General features: G+C 44.0%; 1 pseudogene; it reads left to right on the top strand.

Annotated features, from left to right (window-relative positions):
• Positions 1-1,359: 1,359 nt before the first annotated feature.
• LOC112973377 lies at positions 1,360-7,163 on the top strand (annotated as a pseudogene).
• The last annotated feature ends 14,229 nt before the right edge of the window (positions 7,164-21,392 follow it).

The following is a 21,392-nucleotide window of genomic DNA, read 5'->3' as shown; positions in this document are numbered from 1 at the left end:
ATTTAGGTATGTAACGCTATCACTAGTAGTTCAAGAAAAATGACTTAAGATGTGATGGTGATTTTAGATAGACTGATTAAACACAGCATTATAGAAGAGTCAGTCAGTTAGTCAGAGCAATGTTCTTCAGATGATGAAAATCTTATTCTAATTGTGTAGTATTTACAGCATGGAAAATAGATGGCATTGCTCATGGCTCTATACACAGTAATTTCATGTTACAAATGGTTCGGTTTTATGAGTCAGGTGACAGCTTCTCAGCAGACCCTGATAGATCCCCTGAGAGGTACTGACGAAACTCCTATCATTTGTTCCCACTTCTAAAGATTACTAATTTGGGTAAGGTTACAATTGCCCCTTACTGTGATGAAGCTGTAGCTGCTGACGATGATACAGTCAGGGATGGAAATCARGTGCCTGTGTGCAGAGGGTGGGTTACTTAATTCCTGGGCAGCTCTTCTGGCATGTGAGAGCTTCCCAGCTCTCTCCAAATTTTAGAGCACACTGGCCATAGCAGAGAAGCCTTACTCCCACCACTCCTGCCATTTGATGAGGACTCCCCGCTCACGGAGTGATGGACCCACTGTGCCGGGCTGGCCCTGCCAACCTGCACGCCACCCCTGAGCCTGCAGCCGGCCACCTTGACAATCCCTGAAGCTTTTCCTGGTTTGCCTCAGGGTGGCGAGCTCATCTGGATCCATGTCATTACAGTCAGACAAATGTTGTCCTCCTCATATGCCTTAAAGTTCTTCCCACTCCAACACAGGAGCCTTGTCTTCCAAATCCATGCAAAAAATTCTCAACAGTCCTTGTTCAAGAATAGTCATTTAAACTGATATCCTAGCTCTAGAGTGACCTATTATATATCTACATGATATATAATATCCSTATTAATTGGCACTGGTTATTCAACACATCTAATGCAAATAAAATACACTATCATAAATATGAGCCATCACCACCATTCTTAGTCACTCTTTCCATGGTGTTATCAGGTGCAATGCATGTGGATCCACACAGTCCCAGAGTCTGCTCTTCATCTAATGTTTCCAAGCCCCCCAACACATGGCACTACATATAGACAAAAGGTGCTATAGCTGGCTGCACCTGATTTTTGGAAGTGATGTTTGCTTTCCTATTGGTCGCAGCAGATGGAGAAAAGGGAGGAAAAAAGGTGATGTTCTCATGGCCCCTGGCTTGAAGAGGAACTCTTTCTAGCACAACTAGTTCTGCCGTGAACAAGGGACAGCAGTGTCATTCAAGACCTCTGCAGAGCCCAGCACTCCAAGCAGGACCTGATGTTACGTGACACCATGCTCAGGCGCACACCCACCCCAGCAGTTACAGACACCAGAAGTCATGGCGCGTCTCTGGGTGTGTGGAAGAGCAGTCCCTGCTTCTCTGCAGGTGTGCAGAGAGGCTGGCCTTGGGGTAAAGGCCGGAGACTTGTGGAAAGGGCAAAAAGAAATTTCTCTGCAGGCTCTGCTTTTTCCACCAGCTTCCTGCACACTCTTGCACTATGCAGTTCCACCCCACCAAAGCATCGATGCTACTGCTCTGCCTCCACACAGCGGGAGACAGGGCAATTCCTTCCCACACCGGCCAAGGCCTGCAAGGTAAGTGCAGCTGCACAAGCACTGCCCTGAATGCAGGCAGCTGGGGCACCATGCAGAGCTTTGCAGGCCAAAAGCAGGTCAGCTGGGGAACCACATCGAAGTCCACTTTCAGCTAAGGACAAGAAGCATGCCTGCAATTTCAAAAGCAGCCAGGCTCCTCTCCAAACACCAGGCAATCCTCTGGCAAGGCAATATGCCCACTGATGTCCTTCTTCAAGAGGTCAACATCATCTTTGTTGGAAATGGCTCCTGAAAAGCCTCCTTCCTTTCTGCGTTACCAGTGGCCGCAGAAAGATTGGCTGGGGGGAGCTGAACACAGCCAGTTAGCCCAGGGTCATCCTGTGTAGTGCACTGAGGTGCAGGGACTCCCAAGCCTGCAACATCCAAGCAATGCAGCCCAGCTGAGTGAGGGTGGTGCCAGGCTACCCCCCAGCCCACCTGATGCTCAGCTCCCTGTCCCACACCAGCTCAGGTGCCTCTGTCCTGAGTCTCCCTGAACAGGCAAGGCAGAGCCTATATTTCCACATCTCCATAAAAACTACTGCCAAAGCCCTGGAGAGTAGCTTGGGTCCCTGACAAAGCCTGCATTAACAGGGAGGCAGAGCTCTTTGCAGCCCACCCCACATTAGGGGACAAACAAGGGCTGGGCCAGCATGACAGTGTTTCTGGTAAGTGAGGACATGTCATCCTCCCCCTTTTCCCACCTCCTCTTCACCCCTTGCGCTGTCCATGCCTTCTTTGGGATTTCAAGCTGTCATTCAGGAGGAAGAGAACTCATGTCCGGGGCTGCAGGAAATGCCAGAGGCACATCATTTGGTCCTAAATGGCTATGCCTTCACACCTGCTTCACCGTGCATAAGCTCACCTCACCGCCTGAAAGCCCACAGCCAGGGAGCACCCCAGAAAGCCAGAAGACTCTCACGACAATAAAAAAGCAGGCCGTTCCTGCTCCAAGGTATCTTAAGAGAGCCACAGCAACCCTGAACAGAGACAAGCCCTTGCTCTGCAGCTTTCAAATGTGCAAGTTCGGGGATGAGACAAAAGTGGCAGGAGTGGCTGATAGCCCCGAGGGTTGTGCCACCATTTGGAGGGACCTCGACAGGCTGGAGAGCTGGCCAGAGAGGAACGTCCTCAAGCTCAACAAAGGGAARTGCTAGGTTCCCTGCCCCACGGGCTCCACTCTGTCCCGGGAACTCTCCCTGCACAGGCGAGAGCCCTTTCACGTGCCTCTAAAGGAGGAGGAGCACCGTGGGCTGAGGCTGTTTCTCCTTTGCGCTGCAGGTCGCAGGAGGTGAAGCAGCTCTGGCTGGGTGCCATCCTCAGGTCAGCCCTGCCGCAGCCTTCAAGCTGCTGGTGGCACCAAGGTGGAGGGCGGGGGGGGGGTGCTCCCCATGGAGCTGCCTGCAGAAATACCCAACTCTCGGTGGGGGAAAGGTGCACCCCGTGCCATGTGTAGCTCCTGTCAGAGCAGTGGGAGTTGCTTTGCCTCGTGGCTGCAAATGAGCAGCAAGCCCCAGGAGCTCTCAGCACAGCCGCTGGCTTGCAGGCCTGGGGACCCCGAGCCGCTGCTGTGTGCCTCCATGAGGAGGAGGCCCATGGAGAGCAGGAGCAAGGGCATTGCAGAGCTTGTGCTCCCAGCCAGCGCTGCTGCAGGCTCTGCTGCGGGGTGAGTGGCCCTTGGCAGTGCTGGGCTGGCTGGCAGGAGAGAGAGCAGCCAGGGCTGGGGCTGACAGAGCTCTTTGTGCACCCTTCCCCATGCACAGGCAGAGCCAAGGAGGCCCGGGAGCCAGAGTCACCTGCTTGCCCTCCCTGCGGCTCCTCACCAAGGTGGTCGGCTTCTATGGGCCCGTAAGTGTCCGCACAGCCTCTGCTCCACCCCGAGAGCCACCTGGCTTTCCAAACCCGACCATGCGATGTGTTTCTCACGGAGGCTCTTTGTTCTCTCACCCAGGAGGTGTCACTGACTGCCAACACCGTGGAGGCATTGATTTTGGCAGAGGTGAGCAGGGGCTCACTTTGCTGGCTGTATCCGGGAGGTATCTCAGGACAGTGGGGGGGGGGGGGGTGCAGCTCTGCAGGGTGTGTAAAGGGAGGAAAGTCCCCGTGCTGGGGGAGAGTATGGCAATCCCTGCGTAGCTGGAGCAAYGCGCTCGAGGCCCTTGCTGCTGCATGGTGGCTCTGGAACCTGAAGCCCTTTCTTGCAGGCTGAAGCCAAAAAATGCCCGCAGGCGGACCCCTCAGCCATTGAAGAGGCACCTTGCCACTCGGCTGGTGAGTGTGAGAAATGAAGGGAGGAGCTGCCTTCTTCCATCCTGCTTGCAAACTGGTGCATCTGCAAGGCTGCCTGTCCCGCAACCGGCAGTGACAGGCCGGAGCACATCAACGCTGTCGGCAGCCGCAGCTGCTCTTGTTTTCTCTCCCCACGCAAAACCTCGGTGCCTGTAAACACTCCGGAGGAGACCCTGCAGCACACCACACTGCACACAGACCAAAGGCACCATAGCTGGCTGCGCCTGGTTTTCTGAAGCCATGTTTGCTTTCCTTTTGCTCGCAGCAGACGGAGCGAAGAGAGGGAAGAAGGTGGTGATATCATGGCCCCTGTCTTAGAGAGGAACCTCTGCCACCGGGGACTGCCCAGGGCAGCTAGGCTCTGGCCCCCAGGTGGCTCTCTTTGGGCAGCCTCTGGCCCTCATCTGTGGGCAAGGTGATGCCCTGCCCCAACCAGTCCAGGTAAGCAAGCCTGGGGAGAGAGCTCTCCTGCAGGGAGGACTCCGCTGAAGTCAGTGGAGTTTACCAGGCCCAAAGGAGGGTGGACTGGGGGACAATCAGGCTACTCCCAGGGGCATCTACTTGGAGCAAGAACGACATCCTAAGCCAAGACAAGCAGAGTGCAGCACCAAGGCAAAACCTGTCTGTTCCTGCCTGCAGGAGCTCCTGGCTATACTCTATGAGAAAGGACCGGCCACTGAGGGCATTTTCAGGAAAGCTGCCAACGAGAAGGCATGCAGGGAGCTGAAAGAAGACCTTGACAGCGGCGGGAGTGTTGATCTGGCAAGCAAACCCGTGYACCTGTTGGCAGTGGTGCTGAAGGTGAGTTCTGCTGCCTTGTAGCTGGGAAAGCACATGGCGAATGGACATGGGCCCATGCCAGTGCCTGGACTGACCTAGGAGGCACTTCAGGGTAAAACCCTCCTGAAGCCACCACGCTCCGCAGTTCCGGCTCAGGGCACTTTGGCATTTTCCTTTGCCGCGGGATTTGCAGTTCCGCTAGCTGCACTTTTGAGAGCAGGTAGCTCAAAGCTAGCTGCCTCCTAGTGAGCCCAAGTCACGGGGATGCTGCCTCGGTGCTCCCTGCTAATGTCCAGAGCCTCACCTAAGTGCCTTGGCCTTGCAGGACTTCCTGAGAAATATCCCCTCCAGACTCCTCRTGGATGAGCTCTATGACAAGTGGTTGCTAGTGCTGCAGAAGCCCAGCCTGCAGGAGAAAGTTGAGCAACTGAGAGAATAAGTTTGGTAACCAGTCCCACTGCTGGGCTCCAAGCAAGAAGCGGCGGCCCCTGCAGCCTGCACTCCCGTGCCTATTTGTTTGTCTTCCCTCAGGGTGGCTGGCAAACTGCCTCAAGCAAACCACCTCTTGCTCCAGCGCTTGCTCTCGCTGCTCCACCATATCAGCGAAAATGTGGAGACCAACCGGATGGATGCCAGCAACCTGGCCATCTGCGTGGGGCCGAACATGCTCAGCCCCAACATGGACCACCCGCTCCCGCTGGCCATGCAGAAAGAGAGCACTGACAAGGTCTTGAATTCAGCACCTTGCTCCCCCCTTAGCTGAGCCTAAGGCTGCCGCGGTTCTATCAGGCCACATGAGGCTCTGCGCTAGAGAGCTACGGCTGTGGCTACAGAAACGTCCCTCAGGAACACGAAAGGCTGCTCAAAGAGTTCGCAGCCCCTCGCACTGAACTAACTCAATGGCTTTCTGTGTGCGGGTGACACAGCTGGTGGAGTTCCTCATCGACAACTGCACAGCAGTATTTGGGGAGGACATTGCCTTGCCCTTCAGGCCCTCGCCCGAGGACTCACCGGAACGCACAGACAGCTGCGCAGGTAGGAACATTGTCCCAGGCCAGGGCTGCTGGATGACACTACGTAACTAGATAGCAGAAGACATCTGTGGGAATCCAGACAGCTGCAGAGGGTTCAGTAGGGTACAGCAGTTTCCCTACTGGAAGGCTTTTCAGTCCTTCAGGTACATAGGAACAAAGGTTTTGCCTTTGCATCTGCCAGGGGGCCATGGTGCCACAGGGAAAGTCCCCTGGGATCTCCCCATGGCCTCTAAAAGCTACCCAGCAGGCTCTTTCTCCCCACAGAACACCCGTGTGCTGCTCAGCAGAACCGTTCTGCCTGTGACAACCCCGAGCCGGGAGCTGAAGGYAGTCCCACGACCTCTGACCTGGAGCAGCCCAAAGCGGGAAGCGCTTCTGTGAGCAGCAGCTATCCAGCCTGCACTTCTGTCCCTTCGCTGACTAATTGCAAGGAGGAGATCAGCAGCATGCACAGGAGCTTCTCAGAGCCAGACCTGTCCTACCAGAGCAACAACTTGGAAGGCAGCAGAAAGGACCCAGAGGTAACGAAAAGTGAGGAGCATTTTCCCCTTCAACAGACAAAGCAAAGCTGGGAGAAGAGAGCACTAGAAACAATGCCTTGCCACCCTGCAGTCACGCCTCTCAGATCACACTCGCTCCCCAAAACATCCTCTGGCTGCTCCCTGGAGAGCTCCTTTTCTCGTTGGATGGCTCGGTCTTCACCAGCCCTACACTAGTTTCACTCCCAAGCCCCCAGGAAAGCTTTTTAAATAAGACCCAGACTTTTCCCATCAAGCCCAATGAGGACAGCAGGACAGCCAGCAGGCCCATCAGAAAGCACTCCAGGGTGTGCTCTTTGGCAAAGCACAGGAAAGTGTTCAAAAAAGTCCCACAGTCTGGAGGCCTGGAAGACACAAGGTTTCTGAGACAGCTCCTCATGCAAAGACAATCAGTTCTCCTGCAGAATATCCCAGGAAAAGAGGCCCGACGAGAACAAGGCGTTGCCTGTGGTTTATCAGCAAAGGCCCCGTTTCAGGTCAGTGGAGGTGTTTAGTGAGTGTCTAGAGAGCTGGGCGGAGCAGAGGAATTCGGGAAGACCACTGTCTCAGGAAGAGCCTCCTAAGACCTGCCTGGCCGCTCAGGTTCCCTCCTACAGTTCCAACCATGAGACCCACCGTGTCAAAGCAGGACGCTTTGCCACCCTGCCCACGCCCCAGCCGTGCACAGGACACAGCAGAGACAGCTCCAAGGCATCTGCTCAGGAACAGAGTTTCTGCACTGAAGGATTTGGAGATGCAAACTGCAACCCGCAAGGTTCCTCCTGGAAGAAACTCCGGTGTGAGTTTCCCTGTGACGCCTTTGCGGAGCTTATCGACCGAGAGACTTGTCTGAATCCTGTCAAGAGGTGACAGTCTTGGGCACCTGCTGGAAAGGAGAGCGGAAAACTGTGCCAGAATCTGTATGAGCGGAGCTCCCAAACCTTTGGATCCGGAAGAATTGCAAACCTCGTAAGGAAGGTTGGGGTTTGGAGGTCACCCCTTCCTGCATTCAGTAGTCTCGGAAGACCACTGCATAATTTACTGAAGAGAAACTCAGCACGGAACTGGGAACAAAGGCCTCAGGAAGCCTCAAATACTTCAAAAGATTACATTTCTGCTCACAAATCTATGGGGCACAGCCACCCTAAACGCCCATTTACGCTACGCATAGACAGAAGTGATAAGGGCTATCAATGGGGATTCTCAGGCTATGTGTGCCGATTCTCCTTTACAAACCAATTAGGACTGGTGAGCGGTTTCCCCCATGGGGTAGCACAGAAGACTGCTGTGCAGCAGTGGGCTTTGTACATCCATTAGCAGGTGACAAGTGATGGGACAAATGAAGGAAACAATTTACCGGAGAGCGTAGAGACCAAGGACCAAGTCAAGAGGTTACATTCCTCAGCGGCCAATGGGTAGGAGCATGGAAAACGGTGCCAGAACCTCTGTGAGCAGAGATCCCTCACATTGCTGCCCCTTCGGATCCAAAAGAATTGTGAGCTTGATGAGGAACTTTGGGGTTCTGGAGACCACCATTCTGTGGAGTCAGTATTCTAGCAAGACCTCTGCATGATTTGCTGAAGAAAACCTGTGCATGGAACTGGGAACCAAAACCGCCGACRTTAAAGTACTGAATGCTTTAAAAGATGAAATGTTGCCTTCCTCATCTATGGCACCCACCCTCCCTACACGCCCACGCCCACTCCATATAGGCCTAGGGGATCAGGGATGTAAATGGGGACTATGGCAACAAGATGTGTGCTTTGCAAAAGAGGAGCCTCTTATCTTTGGCTCTACCTCCCGGCCAGGCTCCCAACCAAACTACCCTCTTTTGGAGAAAGTGCTCTTAGCTCCAGAGCAAGGGCTGCTAACTCCCAAGCCCGTTACTCGAGAGAGGAAGTCCAGTTGTGTGTGCAAACTCCTACTGGAAAGCTACTTATAAGTGGGCAGCCTTACCCGCTCGGGGTAGCACAAAGGACACCTCTGCAAAAATGGGCTTTCTACATACACTAGTGGTTAACAAGTGGTGGGTCAAAGGCAGGAAACAAATCATCAGAGAGGGCAGGGCGAACTGGGGGGAGACCTATCGAGGGCTCCCATCCACTCTGCTGTCTGGTACCTGAGGCACCACCCTGGGAGGGCAAGACAAGAGCAGGGATGCGGGTCCCACCTTGTGGGAGCGCCACGTGAGCAGGGGAATGAGGGAGAGGCAAAGCTGGTGCTGCAGCAGCAGCAACCAGAGAAGCTTTTGCCGAGGAAATGGAGAGCTGGCAGAGCTCAGACCTGTGCAGATGGCACTGGAGCAAAGAGCCGCTGGTGTTTGCTCTGGTCTCTGTCCTGAGTCTCCCTGAACAGGCAAGGCAGAGCCTATATTTCCACATCTCCATAAAAACTACTGCCAAAGCCCTGGARAGTAGCTTAGGTCTCTGACAAAGCCTGCATTAACAGTACAATAGCCTACAACTGACTTGGGTATTTCTGCAGGCAGCTCCATCGGGAGCACCCTCCTGCCGTCCACCTTGACACCACCGGCATCTTGAAGGCCGTGGCAAGGCTGACCTGAAGATGGCACCCAGCCAGAGCTGCTTCACCTCCTGCGACCTGCAGCGCAAAGGAGAAACAGCCTCAGCCCACGGTGCTCCTCCTCCTTTGGAGGCACGTGGCCCCCAAAGAGCTATCGCCTGTGCAGGGAGATTTCCCGGGACAGGGCAGAGCCCCGTGGGGCAGGACAGGCCCTCTGTATACAGTTGTATACAGTTGTATGCAAGGCAGTATAAGGTACACACTTCTTTGAAATGATCTTGCATACAGGTGAATTTTAGATATTCCAATTCTATTAGCAAAACTAAACAGTAATCTTTTTCCTGCAGTATAGGTAGCATTTCATCCACAGCATATCCACTCTTTTTTCCATGTTTCTCATTACATTTTGGGGTGAAGGATGGGAAAGTTAGGAGCCATCTAGAAATGCATACCTTATAAGACATGTATGCATGGCAGAAGCAATCTATCTTAGCGTTTTTTAGTCAAGATTTGGGTGAAGAACTTTGTTGGGATAGCCTAGGAGCAGGAGCCAGGTGTGTTTAAAATGTTTATTTCAGATGGAAGAAAAGACTTCAGCAGATAGGCTGGCACGCCTTCATCTGAACCACATTAGCAGGGGCAGTATCCTAGGTGTCAAGGGTTTAGTGCTTTGAATGCAGTTAGGGCCCAAACCTGGACTTTGACCTGGGCTCAACAGACAAGGAAAAATTATGTAGGGTTACAGTTTAGCACTGCCACTATAGCACATTCCTGGGCAGCATTTGTGGCCATGTTTCTGCAGCTGTAATCTTCTAGAGCCAATCATAAATGCCTGTTGGGTCCCAAAGGGCTGGAAAAGTCTGAGCCTTTGGAATTTGTCACAGGCAGCAGAAAAGAGTCTAATAGCAGCCCTCCTTGTGGGATCCTGCCTTATTTCCAGGTGCTGAGACAAAGAAAGTTGCCTTCATTTTTCTCTCCTTTTTTTTCCTGTCCTGAAGAAGTGCTGTGAGAGAGAATTCACAGACTACACTATTAATATGAAAGCAACATGTAGCACTTACTTTCACCTCCAAAGTACTTTGCAAGCATTAGTTTATTAATCTTTTGCATGAATTGAGAAAAAAAGGGCATTTTATTAGTATTGCTTAAATGTAGCTGGAAGTTACTTTTTTTGATAACCTGTTACTTATCTGAGATATTCTGCTCTCAAATCTTTTCCTAGTTTGCATATATTACGATAGCTTTCAAAGACTTACCCAAAATATTAAAATCTGGAACACAAATTGCAGCTGGTATTGATTTCCGTGGGCTTCTTCCTTTCTGTGTAGTTTTCATAGCTCTGATATTTGTTCTCTTTGTCTTTTTATACTCATAGTTTTACTCTTTAGATAGCTTGGATGGCTCTGTAAATTATTTTTAAAAATTTTGTTTTAAGAGTTCATATGCTAACATCAGTTAAGAGTGAACAAACTACCTTAAAGGTACTGTGACTGCTGAGCTATCAGATTCAGTTTGGCATATACTACCTATATCAAAAAGTGAACCATATGTCCATTGTCGAGACGATTGCGTATGTAAGCTTCAATTACTCAGTGGGAATATGCTAGCTAATCTTTAAGAGCGCCACATGAAGCACAACAACATAGGTTTCTGTCTTTATGAACTTTGAGTAAAAGTGATTCTGTGTGGTCACAAACAGCCATAATTAAAAAATAAGTAATGGCAGAAACTACCATAATGAAGATTTAAAAATCAATTGAGTGTATTCTGAGGTTCCTCTGTTGTTTACCTAATCAAAGAGAAACATTGTCCTGTCTAGGAGAACAATGGTTCCTACAGCCTTACTATTATTAGCATTTTTTGTATTGCCATAGAATTTAAAGATTGTTTTTTCAGCCTACAAAGGTTCGTCACGTAAAAAAACACGAGAAATTAAATCTTCATGTCAAAAATAATTTACTGTATGGGAGATAACAGGTAGATGTACCAATTAGAGGGATAACAGGATAGTAAGTCTTTTGTACACCACAGTAAACAATGATTGTCACACATCAGCCACCTATGAGATGAGTTGTTACTTCTAAAAATTGATGTTATTATTTGAGTTTAGAGTAATGTCATATTTATCCATTAAATTCATATTTTAGTTTATGGGTAATTTCATATTTCTCCATTAACTGAATTTTTTGTTCTCCATTTCAGTTCTTAAAGTTTTGGGAAATTAAATGCTAAGGATTTTTTTTTTCTTGAGAAATGATCACAAGCATTTCCACTACAGGTTGATCTAATTTCCATTATTGAACTTTTTACTTCCCAAACTTATGGATGCAGTCTGGAAATGAATATGAGTGATCTACTCTAATACCTCAGAAAACCGAGTATTCCAAATATGAATACAGAAGAAATGTGTGCATGAAAAGTGAAAAATCTTGAAAGCTGCAGTTGTGGACTTCTGGAACATTGACCTAATTTGACTTGTCAAACTGTAGTAAAATATCACATTAGACATATATGTGCTATTGTTACTAGTCATAGAACAACACAGAAACAGGGTCGAAGAAGTCCTCAGGACATGATGTACTTCAACCTCACCACAAACCAAGATCAATTCTCCTGATGCCAYTCTTGGAGGATGTTTGTTTTACCTCTCCCTAAAGACCTTCACTGAAAAACAATCCAACAATACCAAATAACCCACGTTAGGGTTTCTATCTGCTCACCATCAGGCAGTTTTGCTGAAGCTTAGCTCCACATCTCTTGTCCTAACCACTGCGGACAAGGATAACAGCATATTCATTATGCAAAAGTCCTTAATGTACTTCAAGACTGCTAGCATACATTTCTTTAGTCTTCATATCTTTCATGGGTTTAATATTTTCTTATGTATCATGTTGTTCTGACAACGTGATTATTCTCTTTGCTCTCTCCTCAGTTTGGTCCACTTCTCTTCTGAAGTATGGTTCCCAAAGCTGGATATGCTATTCCAGATGAAAATTTTCTTACGCCTACTGCTGATTTACTTCCAGGTTTTGAGCTCCTATAACCCCAGGTAAAGTTCTAGAAAACCATTATCCCTGATTATCCCTGGCTTTGAATTTTAGTTAAAATCCAATAGGATTTTTTTTTTCTTAGACCGTCAATCCAAATTGCCAAGACCATTTTTAATTCTGAACCCATCTTTCAACACACTCATTGCCCTTCACAACATTCTTTTGGCATACGTATTGAACATACTCTCTCTTCAGTCCTCTTCCTCATTAATAAAATTAGGCATGGACCCCTATTCAAGTCCCCTGGATATGGACTTCCAGCCTGCCAAATAACTATCAGTAAGTATTCTCTGGATATTATCTATTGAGTCACCTTAGGAATGCTTCCAGATATGATGGTTATTTTCTAGCCATACTTATTTAAATGTTGCAAAATAAAAAATGTCAAAACCTTTATTAAAGTCAAGATAGGTACTATTCTTTATCAAATCCTGTTATCCTTTTATGGAGTAAACTTAAATAACAAATAATTATATTCAAATTTAGTGTGTTAAATAATATAGATACATTATGAATGTAAATCTAATGGAAAAGTAAAACCAAAAAGAATTAAGACGTGCTGATTTTTCTCATTGAAAATGTAAATAATAAATTTCATCTTTTTTCTCCGGATGTTTAAATTATGGCAACACTGATGTTTTTATAGGTAACCTTTTCATTTTGGAGAAAAAAAAATGACCAATTTTTTTAGAAAAAATTAAATGTGGGTTTTTGGTTGGTCCCACGCTAACTTACGGTGTTTTTTCTGTTCTTATTTCATGATCCATCAAAACATTATTTCACCTCTTACATTTACTGGAAATGTTTCCACTTCTCTTAACAGCATCTAGATGTTATGCAAAGCATACTGCAGATGTTAAATAAATACTTACTTGTTTATAGACACTTGTGTTTGTTTGTTATTTGTGTGTCTATAACAATAAATTAGTCTATAACAATAAATGAGTCTAAATAATAATTTTTTAACTTTAGCATTATTGTGTACAGAGGTAGAAAAATCACTGCACAAGTTCAGATATTCAACTTAGACAATCACTTAAAAGTTGTAAAGCCTTTGAAAATCTTTGCTTTTCATCCTTGGTGCTTTACTGATCACTGACTTCTGCTCTGACTGCACTTCAAGCAACTAGTGCTCTTCTTTTTTATCCTATCCCAAAGTAGTCTTTAATTTCTGCTACTAAATTTAATTTTTGATGCATAGCACAGCCACACTGCGCCTAAGTATAGTATGAGATGTATTACTGGAGTTACTGGAGCCAGTGCCTAAAAACTACCATATTACTGAACATCAGCATATGTTCTACTACCCAAACAATGTAGACAAGTATCTGAGGACATTACAATCTGGCTAAATCATTTTGCCTATTATATAGCCTTAACATATTAGTACTTTTTCTATTTAAAAGATACAGGCAAAATCAAGATGGCTAGATTGATTTTGTTCCCCTTCAACTTCAGAATTGGTTTAATCTTCTATCAGTTCTCTTTCTTTTCTTTGTATGATTGTATCATTTGTGTTTTATCAAAGATAAAATAATAGTGATCAAAGGTTGATTTATACGCTGAAAGGTATTATTTAGATTGTCTTTTGTTATGCAAATGAGCACACTACTGTGTTTCAAACTGAAAAATAATCATGGACAGTAAAATGAAGAAGAAAGAAACAAAAGGATGGTCAGCAAAAGGATTGTGTTCTTTAGACCAGAGGCTGAGAATGCACAGAGACAACTAGGTACAAAGACAGATTAAGTCTGACATTTCAACAGATCAACATAACCTGAAAGAAAGGGAAACTAAAAGAAAAACAAATAAAAGCATTAATCAACAGGGGATACATAGAACACATCAAACACGGTTTTGGTTTTTTTTTTTAATTGGATAAATCTTCCTAGTTATAACATAGTAACAGTGATGGAGATATTTTCACCTTTCCTTCATTAGTTGTTGCAGCTGGTTCTGACCCATTTGCCCTGCCTTACTACAATGCTATCTAAATTTTAATAATGTGGAATTGCTGAGTTCCTTCATTGTCTCAGAATAAATTGTTACTTTAATTTGAATGTGTTGTCTACTGCTACTCATAAATAATGACCGGTATTGCTGAATTTATTATACTAATTATTATGTTTATGTAGAATATAATATCCTCCAGTGTCTAAATAACACTCTTACAGTATATTACTGACTTTCTTTGTCTCCAGTCGCCTTATCCCAGGAATCTATGACAAACTTATGAGCTCATTTAGCTAAATGCTAAATCTTTCTGGCCTTTTGTGGTATACTCAGCAGAACATGGGACACTTTCCTGATCTAGAAAATATGTGAGGTGTGCAGGGAGAATATCAGATATAAGAAAAGCAGGAATTTTACAATTTAAGGTCTAATGTCCATTCTCGTCAGCTGCCTCTTTTAGAAAGCTTACCTTCTTAATATTTACAGTGTAAGAATGATTTCTAGTTCCTGATAATGCAGAAGGAAGCACAATCAACAATCTATCAAGCTAGTCATCCTATGAACGCTCCAGGCACCACAGTCTCTTAAAGCAGAGAGTCTATAGAGAAAACTCATTTCCCTCAGCACTACAAAATTAGCATAAACCTTTTTTTTTCCTGGATTTGCAGATCTGCTTCTTGCAAGCCTAACATGTACATAGACATTCTTTGCAAAGGAACCACCAGCAGGCCTGCATAATTATCTGAAGTCACTGGTTCTCACTTTTTTCTGTTCAATATTCATCGCAAATCCCATTGCTCCTACCTATGCCAGTTGGCATGCAAGAATTCAAGAGAGCAAATAAATCCTCTTCTTTAGCTGTAAAATGCTTACTGTTCCTCAATGAGATTTCCAGTCGCCTCAAATGGAGTTGCACCCTTGACAGTGTGGAAATAGCCAACGGATTCACTGGACTAATCACTGTCTTCTTTGCATTAATGTAATCTCACTGATAACTGCTGCACTGCAGAAGGCGATCTAGGAGGAAGGTTCCCAAGAAAATTTAATTTAGCTACTGGATTGTATACTGAAGTTTACTACCCAAGTGAACTTCAATAGCCTGGGTCACTTAAGAAGTCAGACTAGGAGACCTAAGAGTCCTGTCTAAACCTATGGCATTACTGAGAGGACACTCTTAGCAGCCAATCTTAACAAAATACAACACCATTTCACTGGGTTTTTTTCTTCTGCACCTCCAAAAAAATTCGGAAAGCATGTCTCATGACCATAGTTGTGGAGGAAAAAGGATGAGCAGGGAGGCACTGCAGGGCGGAACATGGGAAGGTCGTAACGGGCGGAGCACTGCTGCCGGAAAAGAAGGCGGGGCTTTACAGCATTATAAAAGAGCAGGACGCGCTTCATTAAACGCCATTTTGCCACTCCTCATATTGGTGTCTGTGTGGTGATGGTCCGGGGTCTGGGGGGAGGCCCCGTGCCTCCTCGGTAAGAACGAGAACGGTAACACATAGTTCTTCCATAAGTTGTAGTTCTTTCAAATGCTCCATGTGTGCACTCTACCATTGAGCACCTTGCTATTAGTCCTCTGAAGAAACTAGCCTCACTGCTGTGCTTCTGACACAGAGCTGTATTTTCACATAAAGACAAATCTTTCAAAATGGCTAAGATGTCAAGATATTTTTGAACTGGGTGTCTTCTACACCAAAGAGACAACATTTTTCAGCAAAGAAACTTCCTTAAGTGACTCTCAACTTCATCAGTCAATTCGGTGAGAACATTAAATTCAATTTTGTCTGGCTTTTCCAGTGTCACACCACAAGTCTCAGCACCTGAGTGAAAATCTGTTGTCCAAGTACAACCAACACCTCAACTCTATAGGAAAAAAGTCTGTAAAATCCCAAGTAGACTCAGCCCTGAAAGAAAACAAAACAAGTTTTTCTCATTTGATTGTTTCTAGGGCATGTTTTGGACTTCTTTCTGAAGAGTGTCATCTGCCCTGGACTTACTGCCACGGTACAGTTTCTCAAAGAGTCTTATCACTCAGAATAACTCTAAAGCTACTGAAACCAATGGAGCTCTGCTCATATACATCAGATAAGGGTATGTATAACCTAGGGTATTAAAGTGCACAGGCACCCTGCTGCTATTGACTATGCTGCTCTGTGGTTTTGCTGTAAACATTGTAGAAGGATGGGAAAATATGTAAATGGGAAGTTTCTGCTACTACAGCTTTAGATTAAAATGTATAGAAACAAAACTGGAAACACTGTGGCATGAATGCCATGCAAAAACACGTAGGCAACATTTCAACATGATTATTCATATACTTAATGTTAAGAAAGTAAATTAGAGTGGCAGCCTCTGAGGGTAGACTTGCATTTTGTTCCAATTTTTCTCATAATGGCATAAATTTTCTGCTGCTTAAAAAAAAAAGAAGAAGAGGGGGAAGAATTTCTGTTTTAACAATTAAATATTTTTACAGGTTTCCACTATCCTGACTAAGTTAGTTAGTTTTAACTTTTTATAAATATACATCTGAATTGGCTGTAATCTTCTGTATGAGTCCTCCTGATAAGACTGTTAGTGTTTTTTTAAATCGTGGGTCGTATTTTAAATCATGGCTCATACAAAAAACAACTTAAACTCTTTCTTTAAATCAATGATTTAGATTCATTCTGATACATTTTAACTCACTGTGGATTCTGAAGGAAGGTTTATATTATTTCCAAGTACATTTTTTATGTAATTCCACTTGAGAGATGTCAGCAGTCCTCATAATATTCTATTTTTATGTAAGTTCTTATGCCACAGTCCTCACTGGAATATCGGAGTGCTTCCCAGCTGCCCATAGAGCAATGTAACTAGCATCAGACCTGTGCCATCTGTTCTCACATCCTCTCTCCAGAGGGATGACTGAGTGCATTGGAGCGTCTTATTTTGGTTTGTTCTTGAGCACTGATGCTTTCTGATGTTTTTGGTAGAATGCTATGCAGTGTGAAAATATATTCAACCTTACATCATAAGAAGCTGCGGGTGAGACATCTAAAGGCGTTTCATCCAAACTGGTCCCCCTGTAGAAAGTACCTGTGAAAAGATTGAAGTAAGAAATGGGCTAATTTCATTCATGCATGGCACATCTCAGCCTCCAGACTGTGGGGCACATTGCAATACCGAAGAGCAAATGTCCTTTCTCATTTATTTAAAATAAAAAGGCTTATTTCCTTGCTCTTTCTCTCTACAACTATCTTTCAGGATGATGAAACTATCCCAGATGACATATTCTCTCCTACATATAATATCATGGTTTGCAACTGAATTCATACATTCTGGATACCAGAAATGAAGCATCCTGGGCTATCTTCAGGGAACTATGAAATATCATGCTTATTTCAAGAACAAGCCGCCTGATGTTAAATTAAAGCTCTTTAAAGTTGAAGATCCTTTCTTTGAAATAATTAACTTCCATTTTCCCCCTCAATGCCTTGGCTACTGTGTAAACTGTCACACATTTCTGAAATTAACTTTGTTTATATTACAGTTTGAAGTTTATCTGTTAATTCAAGGAGAGTATAACATACCTTTGCCTGACACTACACTTCATTCTGTTATATTCATTCCTTCACAGCAAACCTTGCTCCCTTTTGGAGATTCATTAGGCCCAAACCAGAAGTATATAAAGTAATATCTGGAGTAGGGGTGAAAATCCTGTGGAATCCAAGTTGCACTTTTCATGTCTCCAAATACTTCAGATTCTTAGCTTATTTCACATATTCTTTGCAGCTATATCCCTTAGTTTTTACTCTGAATTTTTGATGGTTTTGAATCTTGTACCCTTTTATTCCTTATTCCCTTTTACTTGCCTTTTTTATGTGGTTTCTCAGGAGAAATTAACACTGATGATCAACAGCTAGGTTGCTTTGAATAATTCTACTGCATGCAAGTAATCAGATGTGGGATTTCAGTAGGAAGCTTATTAGACCAACATGAGTCAATTTAACAAAAAGTAAGAAATATTAGCAAATAAGTACATACTGACAGGAGCCGGAAGATCTAAGCACTCCCTAGACGGGAGACAATGCTATTTTTTGTGTGTCATTTTGCACTAACAGCAAAGCCAAAGCTGATGTTTTTGAAAGACTTAGGATCCACAGGAGTCACAAACACATAGAGAAACTGTAATTGGATTTTCTTTGCAGTCAGCTAAAATGATTAACTGAATTTTGAGGTCTGATACTCAAATACATGCAAAATGAAGCCTGCCTTTAAACTAGAGAACTGGAATTTGTCTGCCTGTATTTTGTTCATGTCCAGAAACCTTTTCCAATGGAAAGATGGAACCATTTCCCTTTGTGTGGACATGCAAATATTCAGAGCCTCATCTTCACAAATGCAGTTCTTGCTTCATTTAAATTTGTTCAAAAAAATAAAATAGTGTTTTCCTGTGTCTCAGATTTGTTTAGCTTACACATGTGATCAGGAAGATGCTCTTATCAAAAAGCTCTTTTAAACATATTAAATGGACATTTTATTTTCTGTAGTTCTGATTTTTTTCCCCTAAGTTTTATGTTCCCATAATGGGCTTCTCCAGAATAGTTCAAAAACCTGTTTAAAAACATGAGTATCAAGTATAAGTTACAGAATATTCTCTAGTATGAGAGAGGAAAAGGAAGAAAAGAGTTTAAAGGGCCTTAAGCATATACTTCTCTATAAACCTGCAATTCAACATTTTGATTTTCCAGTGCTCCTAGCTATATTTTTCCTCTCAGTACCCAAGGAACATATACAAGACAAGGAAGTCATTGCTCTAAATGTCTTGAAGGTTGAACAGTTACCATTTAAAATCAGTAATCATCAATTTGCTTCAGAAAAAAATAATTTAAAAATTTTGAATTTCTGGAATTGTGACAAGGAAAGTCTTGATTTCCCTAAGAGGCCATGGGGTGGGCTGTGACCCTCCTGCTCCTCTAGAAGCCATGAGTGTTTCAATCACCAGTGCCTGGACAGACAAGGAGGTCTGGCTCAGGACGTCATCCCGTCTCAAGGGAATGTGGGGTGGCTGAGCAGGGCTGATGCTGCCTGTCTCCTCCTGGCATGGACAGCATCCTCAGCTGAGCTGGGCTCCAGGGGCACCCCTACTCTTCTGGAGGGGCCTTGGGACGTCCCCCTGGGATGTGTTTCAGACTCACTGGACTCTGGCACACATTATTCTTTCAGGAACGTTTCAGTCACATTTCCAAGCTCCTGTGTGCAAACAACAATTCCAGGGACTCTCCTCTTTTTAATGAGAGCTTCACTCCTGATGGAAGCAAATATTGTGAGGAATTGAGACCCCAGGCATGGGCTTATAGTGTTTCTACTGCTATGCAGCCCTGTGAACATTTGTAGATCCATTAGCAATGCACATTTTAGCAAACCTTGCCTGAGGGTTCTCAATGAGATCCAAGCACATAAAACTGGGTTAATCTAAACCCCAATCTATTTGGACTTCAAGGCGCATAAGTCCATAAAATAGGCAAGCCAAAAAAAAAAAAAAAGAACTCCTTCTTTAAATGGGGGAAAAAATCTGTGAACACATTAGTCTGAACTTGGAAGGATTCATATAACTGTGAAAGGAACAGAATTGTATTTGTGCCTTCAGCCCTAGCAGAACTAAGCCTCATACCATTAATAACAAAATATAGCTTTAGCTCATTTTTCAACTTTTTATTTAAAATGAGAAAGCCCTGTAACAAAGAGCAGAGGCCAAACAGCTTTGCCTATTAATTCAGTTTTAATAAGGATTGTTATGTACTGTAGCATTATTCTTTGTGCACACTGATGTTCCTGTTTTCTCTCCGCTCCTCTCCTTAGTGTGAAAGCTGTCTCTTYTCACTAATTAAATTTCATTACCTCCCACTGAAGTGAAGAGACTGAGAGATTGTTGGCTGACTGCCTTTGACATACTTAATCAACAAATAATGATCCTTTTTTGTTTCTTTTAACTTGTAACCTTTTTTACCCTCCTGAGACACAGTTTCCCCAATCATTTGAATTTATGTCTGTCTTCAATTTCAAGACCCTAATGATAAGTAATTCTGTGGTCATGTAAGCAATCAGTAAGATGATACCTATTCATCTCATCTTTGGCAAAAATATTAAACTTGCAATGTCATTTTGTCCTTAAAGGCTCAGATTAGCATTCTTCATGGAAAACTCCAGAATCTTTCTAGTTTGGGGACAACGCCAACACTGTATTTACCTAGTGTTATCTACAAAGATATTTACATGAAAGCTGGACTTCAGTTATGAGGTTTCTGTTCATTATACCTCATTTCTTAATTACAAGGACAATGAATATATAGTGGAGCTCTACTGACTTAAGAGATGTTATACTGTACACAAACTGTACTATAATACGCAATTTATGACAAACAGAACTGAATGCTAAGGACACTAGTTACCAGGTAGGAAATCTGATCAATTCAGAAAGACCAAATGAAAGAAATAAGTGAACTTCTAGGAAATAGTTGTCCTTATCACTTTCACTTTTACATGTATGTGTAATGGAAGAGACACATGCATAAGTTTTTTTTCCCATTCAGATAGAGCACAGCGGCTATCTTCAGACAAGAAAACTTATGTTAGAACAATGAAAATGGTGTAAGAACAAACAGATGAAAATTCTTCTTAAATGGGAAAGTAGAGGGTATTTCAGCTGTCTTGTAAGCCCTGGCATCCCTAACCTAGTGAAGCAGGTTGGCTGTTTTAGTTATGATTTAAAGCTTTGATACACAGAAAATAGAATCACACTTCCATGCATGTCAGTACAGATACTGGTCAATTTTAGCCCTTTTGGTCATTTCTTTCTGTTTCTGACTGACTTCCAAAATGAAGCCTTTAAAAAATTTAGGTTTGTCAGCTGCCTGCCTGAGAATCCATCCCCATGGTGAGGTTTCTGAGATTTGATTAAGTTCATGTGAGCAGTCACAATATGTAAGCATGTATCTGTCCACTGTCATAAAACTTTTGAATGTCTAAGTCCCCAGAGCATACAATATGTCATTATAGGACCATGGGAAAGGTTTATACATCTTGCTTGATACAGAAAACTAGAAGTATGCAACTCTTCCTAGGTTCTTTCTTGGTTTAGAGTAGCAATCCTTCTCTGATTCAGTTACTTCGCTGGCATATATACTTTATACACAAGAAATCAGCTCTGTGCTATGGAAATCAGCATGTTAGAATTGCCTTTTTTTTTTTTTTTTATGATTGCTTAATGGATTAACTAACTACCTGCTGGTTCAGAGAAGTCTCAGCTGTGCAGCTCTTTCCACAGTTTTCCAAGGAAAATATCAGCAGATTTTGATTTCCATAGCTGTCTAAATCCTCTTCATACCATTACAGGTGTTACCCACACAGTATGAACCACTCTCCAATTAATTGTAAGATGGCTATGCTACCTGATAATTAGAAGTGGCAAATATGAATTTAGGAAGGTTTCAGAAGACAGAAATACTCATTTTCAAGACTATGTAAGTTCTAGAAATAAGAAGCAAATACTGAAAATTTTCATCCACCCCAAAAAAAGTAAATGAAAAAAAGTGTTTTTTTTTTTTTTATTAAATAAACTAATACAAGAAGATTGATGAAATG

The sequence above is a fragment of the Apteryx rowi genome, unplaced genomic scaffold (assembly GCF_003343035.1).
Source record: "Apteryx rowi isolate R43461 unplaced genomic scaffold, aptRow1 scaffold_54, whole genome shotgun sequence".
NCBI classification, from domain to species: domain Eukaryota; kingdom Metazoa; phylum Chordata; class Aves; order Apterygiformes; family Apterygidae; genus Apteryx; species Apteryx rowi.
This window is presented reverse-complemented; position numbering and strand designations above follow the sequence as displayed.